This window comes from Pelobates fuscus, chromosome 2 (assembly GCF_036172605.1).
Source record: "Pelobates fuscus isolate aPelFus1 chromosome 2, aPelFus1.pri, whole genome shotgun sequence".
Lineage (NCBI taxonomy): Eukaryota > Metazoa > Chordata > Amphibia > Anura > Pelobatidae > Pelobates > Pelobates fuscus.
The window spans coordinates 379,483,927-379,505,561 of record NC_086318.1 but is presented as its reverse complement, the minus strand read 5'-3'; the positions used below and the strand labels follow the sequence as shown (position 1 = coordinate 379,505,561).

The 21,635-nt window shown below is 42.0% G+C and overlaps 1 protein-coding gene across 2 annotated transcripts in view; it reads right to left on the bottom strand.

Moving 5' to 3' along the window:
* Window positions 1-21,380, bottom strand: part of B3GNT2 (UDP-GlcNAc:betaGal beta-1,3-N-acetylglucosaminyltransferase 2) — an 86,066-nt gene extending 64,686 nt beyond the window's left edge. For both annotated transcript variants that reach the window (XR_010086631.1, XM_063443754.1), the window contains exon 1: window positions 21,251-21,380. The gene's annotated coding sequence lies outside the window, so the exon portion shown is untranslated. The remainder of the gene's footprint in view (window positions 1-21,250) is intronic.
* Between the last annotated feature and the right edge of the window lie 255 nt (window positions 21,381-21,635).

The window sequence follows — 21,635 nt, the reverse complement described above, 5'->3', positions numbered from 1 at the left end:
ATATGTACATTGTGCTAGCAGTTTGGTAGCAAATATATAGATTTGAAAAAGAAAAAAAAAGAAAAAAGAAAAAATTTTAATTAGATTGGTCTCCCATCTGATTCTCAATTCCTCAGCAGACACTCAATGCAAAGGAATTGACAGCAAGTGAGAGCAGAACTGACCTACCACAGAACGTTGTCCTGCTCTCCGCTAATAGCAACCACAGTGCATGTGCTGTTGTTGCTATGGTAACTCCCTAGCAAATGCGGATAGCGCTGGCAATGGACTATAAGGATGGAGTGATGTGAGGGCAGTGGAGCAGAGGGCCAGATAAGTCATGATAGTTTACCTTTAAATTTGATATTCACTTTCAATTCTGACTTTAGTATATAACCCTGATCAATGGCAGAACTAATGTGAGAGGGCCCCGGTGCATAAAAACTTTTGAGCAGGGGTGGCCAATATGTAGATCTCAACGGTCATACAACTCTGCTGAGGTCTTGTTATCTGTAGATCTACCATGTGCTCTTGCAGGGTGTGCACGTGCTGAAGCACTCTCTGCATTGGCCTACTGCATAGTGTAAATGTACTCTTTTTTTTTTTAAATACCCGGTCGGTCTGCAATAGGGACTTTTTTTCAAGACAATGTTATCAAAGTCTGTGGTAGACAAAAAGTGTGTTTATAGAATATAATTTAGAAGCTCGCTTTGTCATTACCTCCTGGGCTTTTGCACAGAGGGTTTCTTTAAAGGATAGCAAAATAACAAGTGACTCCCTCTCCTGGCTAAATTTTACTTATTGCTTCATTCTATAAAGCATGACACTTGCTCACACCCAAGGAATTTTGCAATGCAACCACACCCTATCCAGGAGATGGTTGAGAGGAGCCTTTAAAAGGATAGAGGATCTTGTGGAAATCTTAAACTGCCAGGGCTCTTGGTAATTTAAATGGTTCCACAATAACAAGAAAGGGGGGCGCAATGTAACCCCTTATTGATAGGATGTTCCATGCTGTCCTAAAAATAGTGGACTTAATGCCGTTACGATGGCATGTAGTAGTGCAGTTTTGGTGTGAGATGGGTTAAATCTCTGAGAGGACCAAGTAGACCCAGGGGGTCAGCCAGGGCCACATTTAGCTTACCAGACTGACAGATGAGCTGTATGCAGCACTGCCTACACCCCCTTAATACATCGTTGCTGAGTGATCGTGCTAAGCTGCAGTGATTCTCCGCTTACCCACACTCCTGATAGTGTCTCCCTGCATGCCACCCCTGATCAGCGCTGGGCTTTGCCACCTGCCCAGAACCAATCACTATGTGACTGGATAGGACAGCATGTGTGAGATCTCCATCTCAGCTCCATTCTCCCAGTACAGAGGTACTGTGTGAGCTCGTAATTCCCTCTTCTGAGGTCAGTACTGAAACTCTGAGTACGGGTTAATGTAAGGTAAAGGTTAACGCTGCTTTAGGGTTACTGTACGCTTAAGGTTAGCGTAAGGGGAAGAGGTAGTTTTAATTACTAAACACTAATTTAGATTCTGGACATATAAAAGGTATTTTAACAGTCGGGGCCCAAGTTATATTTCTTTAGTTGCCCTAGACACGTAACATAAGCATAATGGACACACGCGCGCGTGCACACACACGACTTCAGCAAAAATTGTTTTAGTTTTTACTGAAGAATAAATAAATGCTATTTGTGTTGCCATGTTTTCCCTGTAAAATTCCTTCTTCCCTCAACTAACTCTTACTTCGAGGGCAATACATGAAATCAAAATGATGGACAAAGAGTGCTTAATAATAAACATCTATTTGAACCTATGATATTTACTGGATTATTCACTGAATTGTTGGGAATTTAAAGGGACACTATAGTCACCAAAACACCTACAGCTTATTGCATTTGTTCTGTTGAGTAGAAACATTCACTTCAGGCTTTTTGCAGTAAACACTGTCTTTTCAGAGAAAATTTAGTGTTTACATTACAGCCTAGTGATAACTTCACTGGCCACTCCTTAGATGTATGTTAAGAGATCCTTCCTGGGTCATGGCTGCCTAAAATGCATCCAAACATTCAGTATCTCCTTCCTCTGCATGCAGACACTGAACTTTCCTCATAGAGATTCATTGATTCAATTCATCTCTATGAGGTGATGCTGATTGTCCAAGACTGTGTTTGACTTGTGCTGGCTCTGCCCCTGATCTGCCTCAGCCAATCCTATGGGGAAGCACTGTGATTGGCTCAGAACTACACTTCTGATGATGTCAGCAGGCAGCTTGCTGTTCTGAGGCAGACAGGGGCAGAGCCAGCAGCTTCAGGCTTGAATACAAGTAAGATTTTACTATATTTGGGGAGGCCTAGATGGTGGTTTTAACACTATAGGGTCAGAAATATAGGTTTGTGTCCCTAGCCCTATAGTGCTCATTTAAGGCTAAAGTAGCTGAACTAGAAGCAATGCTGACTTTTCCCCTACTTTGGTTACTGTGGCCTTACACTTTAGCACAACCATACAATTGTGTGAGTGGTCCGGGATGGAGAAATGTTCCACTTACTATTCTCAATATTATACCTTTTTCAGGGCAGAAGGAATCAGGATCCCCCATCCAGTTTTCTAAACATCAACATAAACACAGAAAACAACAAAATAAACTGTCGTTTTCACATATAGTATTTAAAAAAAAAAAAACCCTGCTATTCTGAAGACTAATTCTGAAGAATAAAGTAATTTACCTCCACCTGACAGCAGGAGGTGGGTGCTCTGTAAGCATCAGGGTGCATCCAAGCTAATTAGCTGCAGCAGCTGGCGTAGAACAGACTGTAGTAAGAACTCTTTTAGTTTATAAATCTACATAGGGTTCAGAGGTTGGATCCAATTTAGCGTCCCCTTTAAAGAGTTTCTTGCCGAAGTGAGTAACTGTCGACAGAGGGTGCATGCAGCCTGCATGTTTTATGTACAAAGGATTAACATGTATGTCTAAATGTAGATGCTCTTTTATCATGAGACGGACAAAAGTTATTCACTAAAGTGAAAATTCAAAGTGAAGTCACATTTAAGGCCAGAGTAGCTGAACTGATAGTATAGAGTTATTAAATTGGGAAGTTGTTTAACTCTAAATGCTGCAGCTACAAAACAATTAAGTAGCAGCCTTTTGCTCGAAGACTAAAACACTAAAGTAAGCGTGTTTTTTTTTGTTTTGTTCTTTTAATGTTAAACACCCCATGAGCATTTCATTGAAGCACTCACTTGCCACTGATGTATTCTGCTCAAGCTGTGGAAAAAGTAAGCAGATATACTTATGTTTATTAACTAAACATTCGCTTGAATTACTCTTGGCTTTACTGCTTGTTGGGATTAAGATTTGTTCAAGACTTTTCAATGATACAGAATGTGGGTCTCGGCCACAGAGTGAAAACCTGTTGTTAAATAAATGTATTGCACATATAGGCGTACAGAAGGGGTATGCCAAAAAAACACTAATGCTGGTACATTATACTCACCGTGCCCCATTACAGTCCTGATCAGAACTCCGGTCAATTGGAAAAAATGTATTATCTGGACAAAGATAATTTGTCTATAAATAAGTATTTCAATATGTATACATTTTGTAGCAAGTATTCAATTTGTAATTTAACAAAAACAAACAAAAAAGTTTATAAGTCTGACTTAAAAAAGAATAATAATCACACTTCATTCTAGATTTAACAAATATTCTCCTTTTATTACTTAAAAAACAAACAAACAAACATGAATGAACGGTTGTAAGTATAGATGACCTGCCTTGACAATCAAAATGAACAACAGCCCTGGTGTAGCATATGTGATGCAACCTTTAGTAAATAAATGTTTTTCATTTTTAATCATATGGTGCCTTTAAAAACTTTTGGCATCAATATCAATGTGTTGTACCCAACAGGTTAATAATGGTCTACAAAAAAAGTTCAACATCTCTGAAACATGCAGCGGATTTTCTAGAGTGCGCAGAGAAGCCTGGGAAAACCCAGCTGAACTAATGAAAAAAGAAAAAAAAAGAAAAAAATTCTCAACCAGAAACACCAGAGACCACTACATCATCAACAAACAGGGGCGGACTGACAGGTCGGGCAGATCGGTAATGGACCGAGGGCCTGAGGCAATCAGGGGCCCGGCAGAACAGTCATCTCCACAGCTAGAAAAACATGATTTCTGCCATATTCCAGTGATATGTTGCAGGGCCCTACCTGCACTCACCACGTCTCCCCCTGCACCCACCTCAGCCTCCTGTCTCCCTGCAGCCACCTCAGCTGCCATTCCTCCCTGTACCCACCCCAGGATCTACCTCTCCCTGTACCCACCTAAGCCCCTATGCCTTTCAGCACCCACCACAACATCTATGTCCCACCTGGTAATCTGTCCAGCCCCACGCCCACCTCGGTCCCTGTAAATTACATAATGTAACACAACATCACTAGCAGCATCCCCACACATGCAACCCTAGAAGTAGACTCCAAACACATGTGGGGGACGCTGCTAGTGATCAGTAAAATCAGTGGAAGTGTGTAATTAAATTTGCTTTATGTCTTAATTGCTGGGGAGGCACGCCAGCAAGGGTTACTCCATCTAAAAACAGCGTTTATTAAAACACTGTTTGGTTGAATTAACTCCTTTAAATAAAATCTGGCCATTTTGAGGGGGCTCTGCGGGTGTGAGAATCAGCCATTCTGTGTGCAAGCAACAGAAAGAAGGAGTGGAAGAAGAGTAGTAGGAGGCCAAAATAATCTTGTACCAGGATGGGGGGGGGGGGGGGGGGGATGGAACCTTGATCACCCACGGCCCAAAGGCCCTTTTGAGTGGTCAGTCCACCCCTGTCATCAAACGGCCTCCATTAGAAGTTTGGATTTGTAAAGATGCAATATCCAAGTAACGGAACCACTAGAATTCAGTGGACTGGTTAAAGGAACACTCCAAGCACAGTAGTTATGGTGGAGTAAAGGCTACCATCTCTTTGTCACTCTCCAAAATAGAAAAAAACAAAATAAAGTTAAAAGGGGCACTGTGTGAACAATAGTGATAAAACTGAGTAAAACTTTTTCCAAAATTAAAATATTCCATAGGTGAAGCTGCACTTTTAAAAAGTGAAAAGAGCAACAAAAAACAAACAAACAATGTAAAAAAAAAAAAAAACTTTATAAAATTGTATTTAGAAAAATAGCCAGAGACTGACCCTTTTCAGCTGACTTTGAGAATGTAATTTCCTGTGTTACAAGAACATGCATTATGAGAAAGAACTACAACTGTGATGTCATAATCATGCCTTTAGGCAAAATAATGGGTGTGTGAGGGCATGCTGTGCCATAAATACTGTCTGTACTTGTAAAGCTGGTATATTGCACTTCCCAGCTGACAGTACTGGTGATATTCCTTAAAAAAATTATATATATATATATATATATATATATATATATATTACCCAGTTACAGTACAACAATGATTGTGCTTTCAAGCAACTAGAGTTCAATTAATACATTTTTTTACATTCCTATGTACATTTACAAGATTAGTCAGTAAACGCTGAATTTTAGTCAATTAAATCCTGATGGCAAAATGGAGTCTTAAAAAAATAAAAAATACAAAAACAAAAACCAGCTGGATCATTTTTACAGATCTGCTAAAATTGGGCACAATTTTGCCATTATACTGAAATTCTATAGTAAATATCCCACTTGGAGTCTATACTCTGACCGGAGGCCTTTTTTATTAAGACATTTACATATAGGTAGTTTACGTGGGTTTCCTTCCCATTTAAATTGGGCATACAGCAGACTGCACGGCTATATCAGTTCAGTAATTTAAATAACAGATCCTGAATGGCTGTGTAATCTTTGCATATAAATGTGTAAGATAACAAAATAATGCAATTGAAGGGTTTTGTACACATAAGCCATAAAACTAAATAACTAAAATCCACAATTGAGTTACTTACCTAACATTAGGTTTTAGGTTACATGATTAAAAATAATTAAATTAATATTTAAGGCAACACTGGAAGATATATGCTGTGGTTTGCCCAAGATTAGTGGGAGTCACATTAATTCAACCCTTTTCCTTTTAGTGATATATCACAAGAAAAGATCACAAAGTATGTCTTTCATCCCCCTCTCCAGGTAAAATATATATATATATATATATATATATATATATATATATATATATATATATATATATATATATATATATATATATATATATATATATATATATATATATATATATATAAAAAACACACACTTTAAATATAAACAACCACCACCCTTGAGTGAACACTGAAAGCAATTTAGGATTCCATTTTACATTCACCCCCAAAATATTAGGTAATGGAAAATATTCCTCTGTATCTAGAGCAAAGTTCAGATTTTTACATCACCTGACTAAACTCAATATTCGTCACATTCTTGATAAGCATTAAGTTATTCATTTACAGTAAAATTTAGATAAATATAAAAAAATAAAAAAAAGTTACATGTAAGCAGTCCAGTTTTCATTTAAATGTGAGGCGTGAAAAGAAGGAGATGTGGAAAAAAGGTGACTCAACATAATAATGAATAACATACCATGCCTCACAGCAAAAAAACTAAACTATTTTAAAACCTTAAGTGACAGAAAGCTGGATGGAATTCATGTATATTGTGGAGGGGAATCGTCCGTTTTAGGTATATGTGAAGAAGGTATCAGTGTGCAGGAGTCCAGGGAATTATCTTACTGTTTGAGCATACTGTAGTTGCTATGGTACTTAGACTGCCCATTTAATATATATTTTTATTAAAGTCAAGCAACCCTGTGCTTCCCTTGGGCACAATGAGCGCTCAGCATTAGGATATTTGTAAAGTAACCTTTTTTCCCTGTACATGTGATGTTGCCCAATCACAGTTTCTGTTCCTGATGACACCACAAGCTCTCTGCATTGCCTTGTCTTATTTCGTAAATTGTGCCTGGAGTATCTTTTTAAGTGCATTGGAGATTTGAACAGGGAGAAAAACACAGCATGAATGAGGTCAAAGCTAAATACACTTAAAGGAACACTATAATGTACTATAGTGTCCCTCTGCCCCTGAATTTAGAGTGGCAGCAAAACAGAAATTGAACAGAACACTTTTTCTGCCGGAAAAGTGACAGGGAAAGTTGGAAAATCTGCAATGCTGAAAAACCAATGAAAAAATAAAAAAATAAAAATAAAAATGGCATAGATTTAAAAACAAAGGTTAAAGGCTCCTTCTGAGTGACACAAAAAAAAAAAAAATTTTTTTTACAAATAAATAATGCCCCGATTTTTTTTATACAGATATAATAGAGTTGTGCACAAATTTGTTTCAGTTGGTACAAACTAATCAAAATAATTTTAATCTGCGCCCAAAGGAATAGATTTATCTTGGATTTATACCTGTGGAGTCTTATTCAATGAATCCTGCATGGATTAATTTGTTTCGTTGCTATAACCAAATAGAATTTCTTTTAATGACAATCTAATCTTGACAGCCAATGCCTATTTAGATCCCCTACTGAAAATAATGCGAGGCCAAGAAAAAAAAAATTCACACCCTACACACGTGTAGCAAGACAGATCTTCTGAGCAATATATTTTATAAAAAATTTATAATTTGTATTGCATGATCTCCATGACTCATTAATTAGGGCTCCAATAGAGTAAACGCAATAGTAAGGATGGCATTTTTATTAACGGGTTTACTGGAATAGAACTTTAATTTTGATGCACTGTGTCTTTAACATTAAGTCATATTACCTTATGCCATGTCATATATTCTAATATTCAGCCAGCTTCATGCTTTGACAGACTCCATGTCATGTTTTACTACTGATATTATGTATGTCTTTGAGATATATGTGTTTTTACTTATATTAATGAATTAATTGGTTGTGGGGTTATATATGCACATTTGCACTTTGTTTTCCATATGTATGATTAAAAGGACCACTCTAGTGCCAGGAAAGCATACTCGTTTTCCTGGCACTAGAGTGCCCTGAGGGTGCCCCCACCCGGCTCTGGAAAGGGGAAAAGGGTTAAAACTTACCTTTTTCCAGCGCTGGGCGGGGAGCTCTCCTCCTCCTCTCCGCCTCCGTTCCGCCCCATCGGCTGAATGCGCATGCGCGGCAAGAGCTGCGCGTGCATTCAGCCGGTCGCATAGGAAAGCATTTACAATGCTTTCCTATGGACGCTTGCGTGCTCTCACTGTGATTTTCAATGAGACAGCCACTAGAGGATTAGGGGGAAGGCTTAACCCATTAATAAACATAGCAGTTTCTCTGAAACTGCTATGTTTAGAAAAAAATGGGTTAACCCTAGCTGGACCTGGCACCCAGACCACTTCATTAAGCTGAAGTGGTCTGGGTGCCTAGAGTGGTCCTTTAAGGCTCTGCCGAGCCGAAACGTCTCGCTTTCTGTGGGGTGGTTCACCCTTTAATTAAAATACCATCCTTACTATTGGAGTGTGGCCTGCGTTTACTCTATTAGAACACTATACCGGTGGATTCACCAATGTCCGCCTAACACTGAGTATCTCCGAATGTGTAAATTAAAAAAAAAAAAATCAAAATTACAGGGGAATCATGTTGCAACTAACTTATCCTTCAGCATCCATTTCCAAAAGACAAATACAAGAATACTGGAGAAAGTCACATTCTCACTATGGTTAGCCTTAGAGCAGTATTGCACATGTTTCTAGGGGAGAACATTTTTATTGGCAACCCCTAAACCACCCTCTCGCATTTACATGTTAAAGATGACAAATCGCATTTTTCCACTGTACTTTTCAAGGTGTACACAAGCTTACTTAGCAAGGCCTAGTGTAGTCCACAAAGACACAATTGGCGGTATGACAAGAAAGCAGGGAGTGATAACCCCCACAGAACAATACAATACACTGTGGTAAACTCCAATTAAGGATTTATTGTTATAGTAACAAAACACTTTTCTTCAACCCTACATTATTGGGGAAAAAAATAAAAAATATTCCCTCAAAATGTATGTCAATTTTTCATTTTGCAAACCCAATAAATAAAAGGGCTTGAAGGCTCTCCTTAACTGCCATTGGACTGGGTTTTACAGAAATGAGTGACCAACTTCACGTACACATTCCAGTGCTTTTGTTTTTCATTAAAACATACATCACTGCACAAATAAGACACGCTGGTAATATGACTATTTATTTTTTTTTACAAATTTCAAGTGTGTGGGTACTCTTGAATCCCTGGATGGAAAGATTGCCTGAGCGCTCCAAGATTGGGACAGAGCAGAACTCCGCCAATCACGGCCATCCAGATTGGATAAAGCACTCCCCGCCGATCACGGCCATCCAGATTGGATAAAGCACTCCCCGCCGATCACGGCCATCCAGATTGGATAAAGCACTCCCCGCCAATCACGGCCATCCAGATTGGATAAAGCACTCCCCGCCAATCACGGCCATCCAGATTGGATAAAGCACTCCCCGCCAATCACGGCCATCCAGATTGGATAAAGCACTCCCCGCCAATCACGGCCATCCAGATTGGATAAAGCACTCCCCGCCAATCACGGCCATCCAGATTGGATAAAGCACTCCCCGCCAATCACGGCCATCCAGATTGGATAAAGCACTCCCCGCCAATCACGGCCATCCAGATTGGATAAAGCACTCCCCGCCAATCACGGCCATCCAGATTGGATAAAGCACTCCCCGCCAATCACGGCCATCCAGATTGGATAAAGCACTCCCCGCCAATCACGGCCATCCAGATTGGATAAAGCACTCCCCGCCAATCACGGCCATCCAGATTGGATAAAGCACTCCCCGCCAATCACGGCCATCCAGATTGGATAAAGCACTCCCCGCCAATCACGGCCATCCAGATTGGATAAAGCACTCCCCGCCAATCACGGCCATCCAGATTGGATAAAGCACTCCCCGCCAATCACGGCCATCCAGATTGGATAAAGCACTCCCCGCCAATCACGGCCATCCAGATTGGATAAAGCACTCCCCGCCAATCACGGCCATCCAGATTGGATAAAGCACTCCCCGCCAATCACGGCCATCCAGATTGGATAAAGCACTCCCCGCCAATCACGGCCATCCAGATTGGATAAAGCACTCCCCGCCAATCACGGCCATCCAGATTGGATAAAGCACTCCCCGCCAATCACGGCCATCCAGATTGGATAAAGCACTCCCCGCCAATCACGGCCATCCAGATTGGATAAAGCACTCCCCGCCAATCACGGCCATCCAGATTGGATAAAGCACTCCCCGCCAATCACGGCCATCCAGATTGGATAAAGCACTCCCCGCCAATCACGGCCATCCAGATTGGATAAAGCACTCCCCGCCAATCACGGCCATCCAGATTGGATAAAGCACTCCCCGCCAATCACGGCCATCCAGATTGGATAAAGCACTCCCCGCCAATCACGGCCATCCAGATTGGATAAAGCACTCCCCGCCAATCACGGCCATCCAGATTGGATAAAGCACTCCCCGCCAATCACGGCCATCCAGATTGGATAAAGCACTCCCCGCCAATCACGGCCATCCAGATTGGATAAAGCACTCCCCGCCAATCACTGCCATCCAGATTGGATAAAGCACTCCCCGCCAATCACTGCCATCCAGATTGGATAAAGCACTCCCCGCCAATCACTGCCATCCAGATTGGATAAAGCACTCCCCGCCAATCACTGCCATCCAGATTGGATAAAGCACTCCCCGCCAATCACTGCCATCCAGATTGGATAAAGCACTCCCCGCCAATCACTGCCATCCAGATTGGATAAAGCACTCCCCGCCAATCACTGCCATCCAGATTGGATAAAGCACTCCCCGCCAATCACTGCCATCCAGATTGGATAAAGCACTCCCCGCCAATCACTGCCATCCAGATTGGATAAAGCACTCCCCGCCAATCACTGCCATCCAGATTGGATAAAGCACTCCCCGCCAATCACTGCCATCCAGATTGGATAAAGCACTCCCCGCCAATCACTGCCATCCAGATAGGATAAAGCACTCCCCGCCAATCACTGCCATCCAGATAGGATAAAGCACTCCCCGCCAATCACTGCCATCCAGATAGGATAAAGCACTCCCCGCCAATCACTGCCATCCAGATAGGATAAAGCACTCCCCGCCAATCACTGCCATCCAGATAGGATAAAGCACTCCCCGCCAATCACTGCCATCCAGATAGGATAAAGCACTCCCCGCCAATCACTGCCATCCAGATAGGATAAAGCACTCCCCGCCAATCACTGCCATCCAGATAGGATAAAGCACTCCCCGCCAATCACTGCCATCCAGATAGGATAAAGCACTCCCCGCCAATCACTGCCATCCAGATAGGATAAAGCACTCCCCGCCAATCACTGCCATCCAGATAGGATAAAGCACTCCCCGCCAATCACTGCCATCCAGATAGGATAAAGCACTCCCCGCCAATCACTGCCATCCAGATAGGATAAAGCACTCCCCGCCAATCACTGCCATCCAGATAGGATAAAGCACTCCCCGCCAATCACTGCCATCCAGATAGGATAAAGCACTCCCCGCCAATCACTGCCATCCAGATTGGATAAAGCACTCCCCGCCAATCACTGCCATCCAGATTGGATAAAGCACTCCCCGCCAATCACTGCCATCCAGATTGGATAAAGCACTCCCCGCCAATCACTGCCATCCAGATTGGATAAAGCACTCTCCGCCAATCACTGCCATCCAGATTGGATAAAGCACTCTCCGCCAATCACTGCCATCCAGATTGGATAAAGCACTCTCCGCCAATCACTGCCATCCAGATTGGATAAAGCACTCTCCGCCAATCACTGCCATCCAGATTGGATAAAGCACTCTCCGCCAATCACTGCCATCCAGATTGGATAAAGCACTCTCCGCCAATCACTGCCATCCAGATTGGATAGAGAACGTTCACAGAGAGAATGCAAATGATACATTCTTACTTGAGGCAGGTTTCAGTGATGTCAAACTGCTTCTACAACATAGCAATGGCACCCTGTGATTCTAGGCACCATAACCACTACTCAGTGTTAGGCCTCTATTTTTTTTCAAAACTGACATCGATAGTGGGGAATTTTTTTTTTTTTTTTAAAACCCTGTAACTTCCTCACCCTACCAAGCATTATTCACTAAACCAAACGTTTTAGAGCAAGCATGTCAAACAAAGGCTAAGACGGGCTAAATAAACAAGATTTAAGTTCATGTGCGCACAAAAGCAAAAACTTGGCAGTTTATTTAGGAATGTACAGTATTAAAAAAAAGTTGCCTGACACTGGATGTCCTCACACTCAATTTATTTTAAGGAATAAAAGCAATTTATTTTAAGGAGACATGCATTTGCATATAACCAATGTTTCAGTCCAACTACTTTGACATATTAAGAAAGGTTTGGTAATGGGTCTGAAAAAAACCCATTACGTTATCTTGATTTTGAAGTCTTATGAGTGTGTTCTTCACACTGATGATCTCAGCCAATGTAATGCTTTCCCATAGGAAAGCATTGGGAGGCTATTGTGCATGTGTGGCCAACCAGCATCTCCATGCAGACCCAACCTAATACACACTGCCCCCTCCCCCATTCTAATACACTGCCCACGAATCCCTATTCCCCTACCTTAAGATGCCCGTCCTCCAGTTCCAGCTCTGCTCTTTTCAAGCAGCGCAGACGCTCCTCTGGCACTGCGAGCAAATGTGAATGGGGAGTGGCTTGCCTGCTCTGCAGACAGACACACTGTGCTCTTGAGGCCAAGGGAGGGAAGACAAGAATCAGACAGGAAATATCTTTCCTGTCTTACAGCTGGTCGCAGCCACAGCACAAAGTGGCCCCAGGGCAGGTGGGCCGAAAGTTTGACATGCTTGTTTTAGAGAATTATCAGAGGTAAGCCAAAATTTAGACCACAACTGCTAAGGAGATATAGCTGAATTCACTATACAGAAAAAAAAAAACCACCTTAACAGTTTTTCCTGGCTCAGTTGTTTTGGCCTAATTTGCAAAGCCCATATTTCACTACACATGCTGATCTTGTAAATAAACTCACATACTAGCGTTAAGGTGCATTAAATGACCACTTCAGTTTAATGAAGTGGTCTGGGTGCCAGGTCCCTCTAGTTTTAACCCTGCAGCTGAAAACAGATTCAGAGAAACTGTATGTTTCATTGAGGGTTAATCCAGCCTCTAGTGGCTGTCTCACGGACAGCCACTAGAGGCCGCTTCCGCGTTTCTCACTGTGAAAATCACAATGAGAAGACGCTGACGTCCAAAGGAAAGCATTGAGTAATGCTTTCCTATGGGCAGTTTGAATTTGGCGCTGATGTCGGCAGGAGGAGGAGAGTTCCCCAGCACGAAGGGAGCCCGGCGCTGGAGAAAGTTAAGTGGCTGAATGGGTTTTCACCCCTTCAGCCCAGCGGGAGGGGGGAGGGGGAACCTAAGGACTACATAGTGCCAGGAAAACGAGTTAAACATTTCTATGGAGTGTGCAAAGTCACACCTTAATGTGCTTTATTGGCAAGTCTTAACTTTCCAAGCAGTGTTTCTATAAAACGGGATGAGGCAGCAAACATTACAGAGTGGAAAACAAAATTTAAAAACAAACAAAAAAAAAAACCTTTAAATTAAAAATTTTCGGGGGTGGGAGGAGGGGGGGCGGAGCTTAACTGCCAAGCAGATCGGACGGGCTGTGAATCAGCTCCTGCACAAAAGCGACTAATCTGGGGGTAAAACCCCCAAAACAGTCACTCACGTCCCCGAGCCTGAGGGCACATGACGAGTCGGGGAAACCTGGGGGCATCGAACAAACCCACAACCAAGACTTAACATACCCGGGAACCCGTACAAAGCACTTGGGGCCTGCCAGCGGCCGAGCCAGTGAGAGATGGCCGCTCTCCTGGATGGTAAAGCCCAGCAAAGACCCCTTAATGCGCTCGACTCTTCCCCGCCTGGCTCCTGCGGTGGCCAGCCGAGACAGCAACACAAGACTAAAACACACAGCTGCAAACACTTACAGGAAATGCCTAAAATGGTGGCCGGCAACGCGACCCGCATGGCGAGTATGATGCTGACACCAACACCGCAAAACAAACCCCAACAGAACCCAATGATAATCCTGACCCGCTTCTGGGACACACTCCTGAGGCAGAAAACAGCAGCCCGACCCACAATGGGTGAGCGGAACCGCAGATGGCGGGGAGAGAGGGGAAAGTCCTTGGGCATAACGCTGCCTAAGCCACTCACACAGAAGTCACCTAGCCCACCCGGGCTGCAGGCCATCGGGTCGAGAGTCCAGAAGCATCGCCCACACGGGCGGAGGAAAAAGCACTGCAAGCGACCGAAAACGACCAGCTCCTCCGTCACTCCCACAAATGGAGGTAACCTGGGCCCCAACGGTAGCCAAGGTTGTGGAAAGAAGATGCAGGCCAGCATGCCAGCCTGGGGCTGGAAGGACGCCCTCAATGACACCCACACAGTCCCAGAATTACTCTACTTCTGCAAAGAAGGTATCGGGTGAAAGAGACTGACAGGGGCCCAGTGAACTCGCTACAAAGGGACACTGACAAAATGCCAGCCCCCCCCTATATAACGCCGACCGGCTTAAGCTATGCTCTTATAAAAAACACACACGTAACATATTAATGCATGTCTTAACCTGAAGGATAAATGTATGACCCACTCAAGCATGCATTGTACTTTTACTGTGCATAGGTCTGAGCAATGTTGTATACTTTAAAAAAAAAAAATAATAATTAAAAAAAAAAGTACATAGATATAGCTTCAAGAACTACTAGATCTGTCATTTATGTGCATAACATAGCTAGGAATGCAAGACATAGCAATAAATGTAAGTCTCGTTAACTAATTAGCATACAGTATGATCTAAGCGACAGCCTGCTAACATAAAGAATTGTGCTTGTTATTCGTATGCCCGCATGTAAAGCGGAGAAATAGCCTGAGGACTGCTCTTGGGGCACCTCAAGCCTGTCTGTACCACTCTCATGCACTGCAACAAAAATACAATTAAATTAAAAATTCCACTGATCTAAAAAGTTTACAAATATGACTATAAACCGTGGAAGCATGCCTATTTTCACGCTTTTGCCCGAGGAAATATGCAATGTCCAGCAGAAGATGAAATGCCATTAATTTATCCCTCGAGTGAATTTTCTGGTCACTGACCAGTAGCTGAATCCAAATGACGGAAAAGACCAGACAGCCAATCAAAATGCAAGTTTAATATCAAATGGTTCAAATGGTTCATATTGCACAGTGCAGTGAATATATATATATATATATATATATATATATATATATATATATATATATATATATTCACACACAATCCTCTTCCAGAAATTTCTCAAAAGCTGGCTGAAAACATTTTATTTTAGGAAGACACTCCTTTTGCGATGTACAACATAAAGCCGTGGCTTTGTGTAACTGCGTTTCCAGATTGACCATGGCCGTGTAGTTGCTGGCAGATCCCTAGGCAAATTAACAGCTGGTATGCATCTTAGAGGGCCATACAGATACAGGACCTGTGCCTTATACTGCCAGAGATCAAGGACTTTACAAATGTTAGTGGTGTCATTGTTCCAATCCATCCATACTGTGAACAGTGTATTGTGTATACAGTCTGCCATTTTATCATCTCAAATGCTGTGACCGGTAGATCTTTGCATAAGACACTGTCCACCCTTACTGATAAAACTAATACACAATATCGGAAGCAAAATTAAGAAACAAAAAGAGAATCACTCACGAAGCTTTAGATCGAATTAAAGGAGAAGTGTTAGAGCACACCCAGCAGCCCATACTTAAAATGTTGAGGAGATCAGAACAATACTCTGAGTCAAGCATGTCAAACTCACGGCATGCAGTCCACAAGCAGTGAGTACATACCTAGTGTTCCAAGCAGAGTAGGCACCTGCTTTCCCCACATTGCAGGTGCCTACTCGCTATAAATTACCTGGCCGGGGAGGAGGGGAAGGTGGATGCAGCGAGGGAGCTCAGTCTGTAGTGATTCCGGGCACCAGGATATGATGTAATTTTCCGGCGCCCGGAATCACTAAACTGCGAGCGAGGGAGCAGTGAGAAGCAGGAAAGACATCTCCAGACAGAAGATCCCCACTGGACCCCAGGAATAATTTCAATAATGTGAGTGTGTGCAAGAGTGTCTGTCAGTGTTAAATGGCCGCGGCTGGACAGTGGAGGAACACTGTGCACGGAGGCACGCAACGCCACATCACGTTCCAATGTAACGTCGACGTGCTCCACCTCCACATGGAGTCAAGAAGTAGCGGGAGGGTCCGCTTTGGCACAGGGTGTTGTCGGCGCCATTTGGGATATACCAGAGGCCGCGCTCCGGACTCGCATACTGGCAGCTGCAATGTGAGTGGAGTCTGCTTGTTGGCTAGAGGGGGGTGCATTTTTTTTTTTATATATTGTAATTATCAAAATGAACCTACGGTTTCTATGAAAATCTCAGTTTAGGGGTTTTTTTGCAGCCCACATAAACTTAAACCTTGTTTATTTGGCCCTTGCTAGACTTTGAGTCTGACATGCTTGCTCTGAGTCATCCACATCTAATGATGGGGGCTTTCCTACGCCCTCTCTCTGAAGGTGAGAAATTTGTGGAGTACAGTGACTAATTCTTCATGAGGCTGTTTATGGCTTTATTGCCATACAAGCAAGTCAAGGACCTAAATTTGATGGCATCTTCACACTGGATAAATCTGAAACAGCCACAGGAGCAGCTCCTTCAGATGATTGCAATTTTTTCACCCATGCAAATAAAGCTGACATCTTATCGTTAGTGCATATTAAGACATTTCTAGAACTTGAACCCTTTTCTAGCAGGATTTGTGTTGAGAGAGACTCACAGAAATGGCAGCAATCAGTGCAACAAATAATCCTGGGAAGGGGGCGGGGGGCACCAAAAGGCTTATTTACTAAAAGTGAGAATTCATTGTGAATTTCAATGTCAATGTCAAAATAGCCAAACTGGAAAAAATTGAATTCTCACTTTAGTGAATAACCCTGTAAATATTGCTAAGGGATCCATCAGAACACAATCTTACATTGGCCATGCATACACATGCAAGTTGTCAAACCATGCTAGAACGGTTTGACAATTTTCTGTGACAGAGCACCAGGGCATTACTGGCACTATAACCACTACAGAAGGCTGTTGTGGCTATGGGGCTTGGAATGTTCCTTTATTAAAAGATGGCAACCAGTAACAGATCACTTTGATCATCAAAACTACTTCTTTATTTAAAACTCTGGTTATTGCAGATCCATCAGACTGCCTCTGTACCACCCATGATAATTCGGATGTAGGGAACATCATTCCTCTCATGCCACGGCAATTGGCTTGGGTGACTAGACAGAATAAATTCGCTCTCTAATGGATAGTCTACAACGAATTGCAAACAGAATTCTTTATTGGGACTGTGAGATAAGAGTTTAGCAGACTCCCAGTTGGATAACTGCAACTGATTATCTTAGTTTTTTCCGTTTTCTCTACTTTTCATATTGGACATTATGGCAAGGTATAACCTTACTATATTTAGAAAATGTCTGTGCTACATGTGTATATTCCCCCTTTCCATTTTGATGTGTAGTTTAGTGCTCGAAGTTTAGGAAACAGAGACTAAAAGTATTTTGCACATTATATAGGGGCTTTGTAATCCTTATAACAGAGTTATCCAGCCTATATTATCTCAAAAATGTACTGTTGCTAAAATATTGTGAAAAATCCAAGAATTGAGGTAGATAGATGCAAACACATACTAGTTCAGTGCAGTGAAAACAAAAAACAAACATGAAAAGTACAAATATAAATTAACAATCCATTAGCTATGGTAACTAAAAGGTAACAAAGGGTTGTGCATATAGAATTTTTATTTTATTTTTTTAAAGGGTCTACATTTTTTAATAAATTTACATTGTACGCCTGGCTGTCCAGGCACTGCCAGTCCATGCAGCATACTGTATATTAATGTAACGCCACATTTATGCACATAAAGACTTTGGTGGAAATTTCCAAGGGCTTATGTACTCGTGCAGCATTTGTTAGCAGGTGCACAAGTGCGCTCTGAGCCCCATGGAGCATCAAGGTTCCCAGAAACAGAAGAGCCATGCCGATGAGCTTTATACGTTTGCTGCACTACTAAGCCTAGCATGCACTTTCGTAGTTTCCTAGAGAGGAGAATTGAGGGCAATATCACTTTCAGACAAGTGAAGTTCTGATTTAATAAAACTTTCACAATTACAACCAACAATCCCTAAGGGACATCATCCTAATGCAGATAGCTAGATAGATAGATAATCTGGAGTTTCATACTCTATTGTAATCTGTAAATGTCCAAATCAGCTCTATTTCAACCTATCCATAAATGAAAAGAATACATGGACAATGGTGTAGATACCAAGTAGAGCAGGTGCCTTTACGGACACAATTCTAAACAACAAGCCTAAGAGACAGCCTCAGCAGAAGCGTGCACATGGTGTCTGTCACTGATCAATTACACAAACATAGCCAGCTGCAGCCACCCAAAGGGAGCATATGTTAAGATGTTTTTTTTTTTTTTTATTGAGCAGATCCATAATCCTGAATGTGATGAGTAATATGCATAACCCTGTTTTGTGTTTTTTCAATGCATGAAAAGGTTGGCTGCTGTCTCTGTCACAAATGAAATATCGTTTGCCTTCAGGCTTACTTAGGTCACAGATCGATGTACCTTTGTACATGTACGTTTCCGAGCAGTCATATTTTACTACTTTGGCACAACTCAATACACTAGTAAAGGAAGAGTCTAATTCAGGATTGGTTAAAATGTACTTCCCCAGCTGCTCCTCAACTACAACTCCCACATAGTTCTGCCCACCCCAAGGCTGGCGAAGCTTTATGGGAGTTGAACAAAATAGCCAAAATGCAGTTTTGTAACGTTATTAGACTGAAGAAACAATTTGTTTTTACCAGTAATGCCAACATTACAAATTTCAATAGCTTAAGTCTACCCGAAGACTAGACAGGCCTGCAGATTGGTCAACCATGATTTATTAACTATACATCAAACACCAACTAGGATAAATCCAATCATATGAATCTTCAACGTGAGACTTAACATTACGTTTTAACATTTCAGTCACTCTTATGTAAATGAGAGTTACAGGGTTTTACTAGACTTTAAACTACAGTGCATTGAAACTGAATGTTTTAGATTTAGGGTTTGTTTTTTTTTGTTTTTTGTAAATCTGGAAAATTCCACAACTCCCATTATAAAATCATAGAATAGCTGTTTCGCCCTAAATGTTGAACTACGGATTTTAATTCTCTACATTACATAGTGGACTAAATGACAATGACAAATATACACATTTACACACCTAACTTTAGCACGATTTTCCAACCTCAGACAGGTTGTAGATTTTTTTTATTTTTTTTTTTATTTAGCTGAGTGAAACTATGGCCTATGAACACTTTCAATAGCCATTCAGAATTACGCCAGATACTGATCAGATGCCTAACCAAGCACAAGGCTCAGCAACTACCCTGCCACCGCTTTCTGCTACAATCTGCTACCTCTGCCAAGTCTCACTGTCTCCGGTTTCACAGGATTCAGAAACACCAGCTGTTAACAACTCACAGGAACACTGGAGCCTATGAAGGAACCAAAACAAAAATGTCATGCAAAGCAAACTCTAATTAGGAGTTTACAGACTCAACCCAAAAAAACACACAAAAAAAAAAAAAAAAAAAAAAAAAAAACAACAGTCAACAGCATTAATGGCTTATTCCACCTGCGCTCCAGGGCTAACAGAAACGTGCCAAATAAGTAAGTGGTAGATGGATCAAACAAAAACAATTAAAAAAACTCTTTGCTGATACAGGGAATTAGAGGCCAGGTAATGTCTTTGTTGGTGTGGGATGGTATGATATATTTACAAATTTCCTCAATGAACCAACTCCTCGTGGGAATCCATGACTGGACTTTTAGCAATGTAAACACATGACAAATGTGCACTAACATGAAACCAGGCTAAACATCACATTATTTTAACCGAACTGTGAAGTACCATAAAGATGGATTACAACAAATCAATGCAGAAACGTATATTATTTCTTATTGTGCAGCAGGGAGGCAAAAAAAAATAATAAAATAAAAAAAATTTAAAAAAAAACAAAAAATAAAAAAAATGTTTCAGAAGAGAGTCTACACGTTTAGTTTTACTAAACAGAAAATGCTGTGGAAAGTAAACAGGAAATAGCTAATTTTAGGCCAAAATAATCAAAGTGGAAAAACAGGCATTTGAATATTTAATTCTGCTCTGCAAATGTCGGCTCAAAATGTGCAATTCCCTTATTGGATCGCCACAGTTCCCAGTTTAGTAAATAATCCCTATGGCATGTATTTCCCTTTAATATTACTGTTCCCTAAAAAGTAAAATCATTGAGGGACAATAATCACAAACTCCGAAGCCAATCTTGGACACAATCCCAAAGACAATTTCAGAAATAAACCAGTGATGAAGGACAACATGTCCATTTTTGTTTTACATTTCTTATAACGCACACTTTGCCAATGCATTTTGTCTGGGCAGAGTTTGTTCGTAATTATTAAACAGAAACATCTGGCTTTTTGAAGCTTTTCTTTAATCTCCGCATCTGAATCTAGTAATCTCTACTTTATGGTAAAAACAAACATCCAAACAACTGCAAACACTGTCACAGTCAATATATTGTGGAGCATCTGGCCTTCATATAATGATCGCTTTAATTTTATGGTTGTGTAATTGTAGTTTTATGAAACAGATATGTACACAGACAAAAACCAGTTAAGAGAAGGGTCAAAATGAAAAAAAGTAATAATAATAACACAAGGCAATAAAGATAAACAATAGCCAGACTTCCCCAATAAAAACTTCACTCACATATCAAAATTAAATTAACAGATATATACATGAAGTGCTGTGTCAATCCATAGAAAGAATATGGATCAAAATAAGAAAAAAAATTAAAGAAACTAAGCCTATACTACTTGGAAAGGTAGTACAGAGTATGGCAAACCCCTTTCTCAATCAATAAAGAGCAGTGGGTGCAGGGCAGGGACACCCTGTTGCAGCTGGTTAAGGTTGCAGTGATTGTGGGCAGAGGGAGAGGGTAGAGGGGGGGAGAGAGCCAGATTGCTGGGCCTGGAGGAGGCTGAGGTGTATATTTAGGGCAGTTTTTACCTTGTTTCCTCGCCTGGGAGGGCTGCTGCTCTTGGTGGTAGTGGTGTTGGTGGAAGGAGTGTAGCCAGGGGCTGATCATCCTCTCTGCTGCCTCATCGCCCCGCAGCCCTGGGGGGGGGGGGGGGGGGTCTGACAGAGCAGGGGGGGGTCCCTAGTTGACACTCACCCCCCACACCCAGCCCTAGCAGCACCCAGGGGTGTGATCGGGCTGCTGCTCCCTGCGACACTAGCTCGGATCAAGCTGTTAGAGGGTCGGAGGGTAGCCAGTCCCAGGGGCTCACGGTCCCGGACACGGCATAGCAGGACGTATTCCGAGGGCGGGTAGCTGGGTAGTCCGGCAGCGGTGGAGGAGAAACCCGGCTGCCTCACTCCCTCCCTGTCCCGG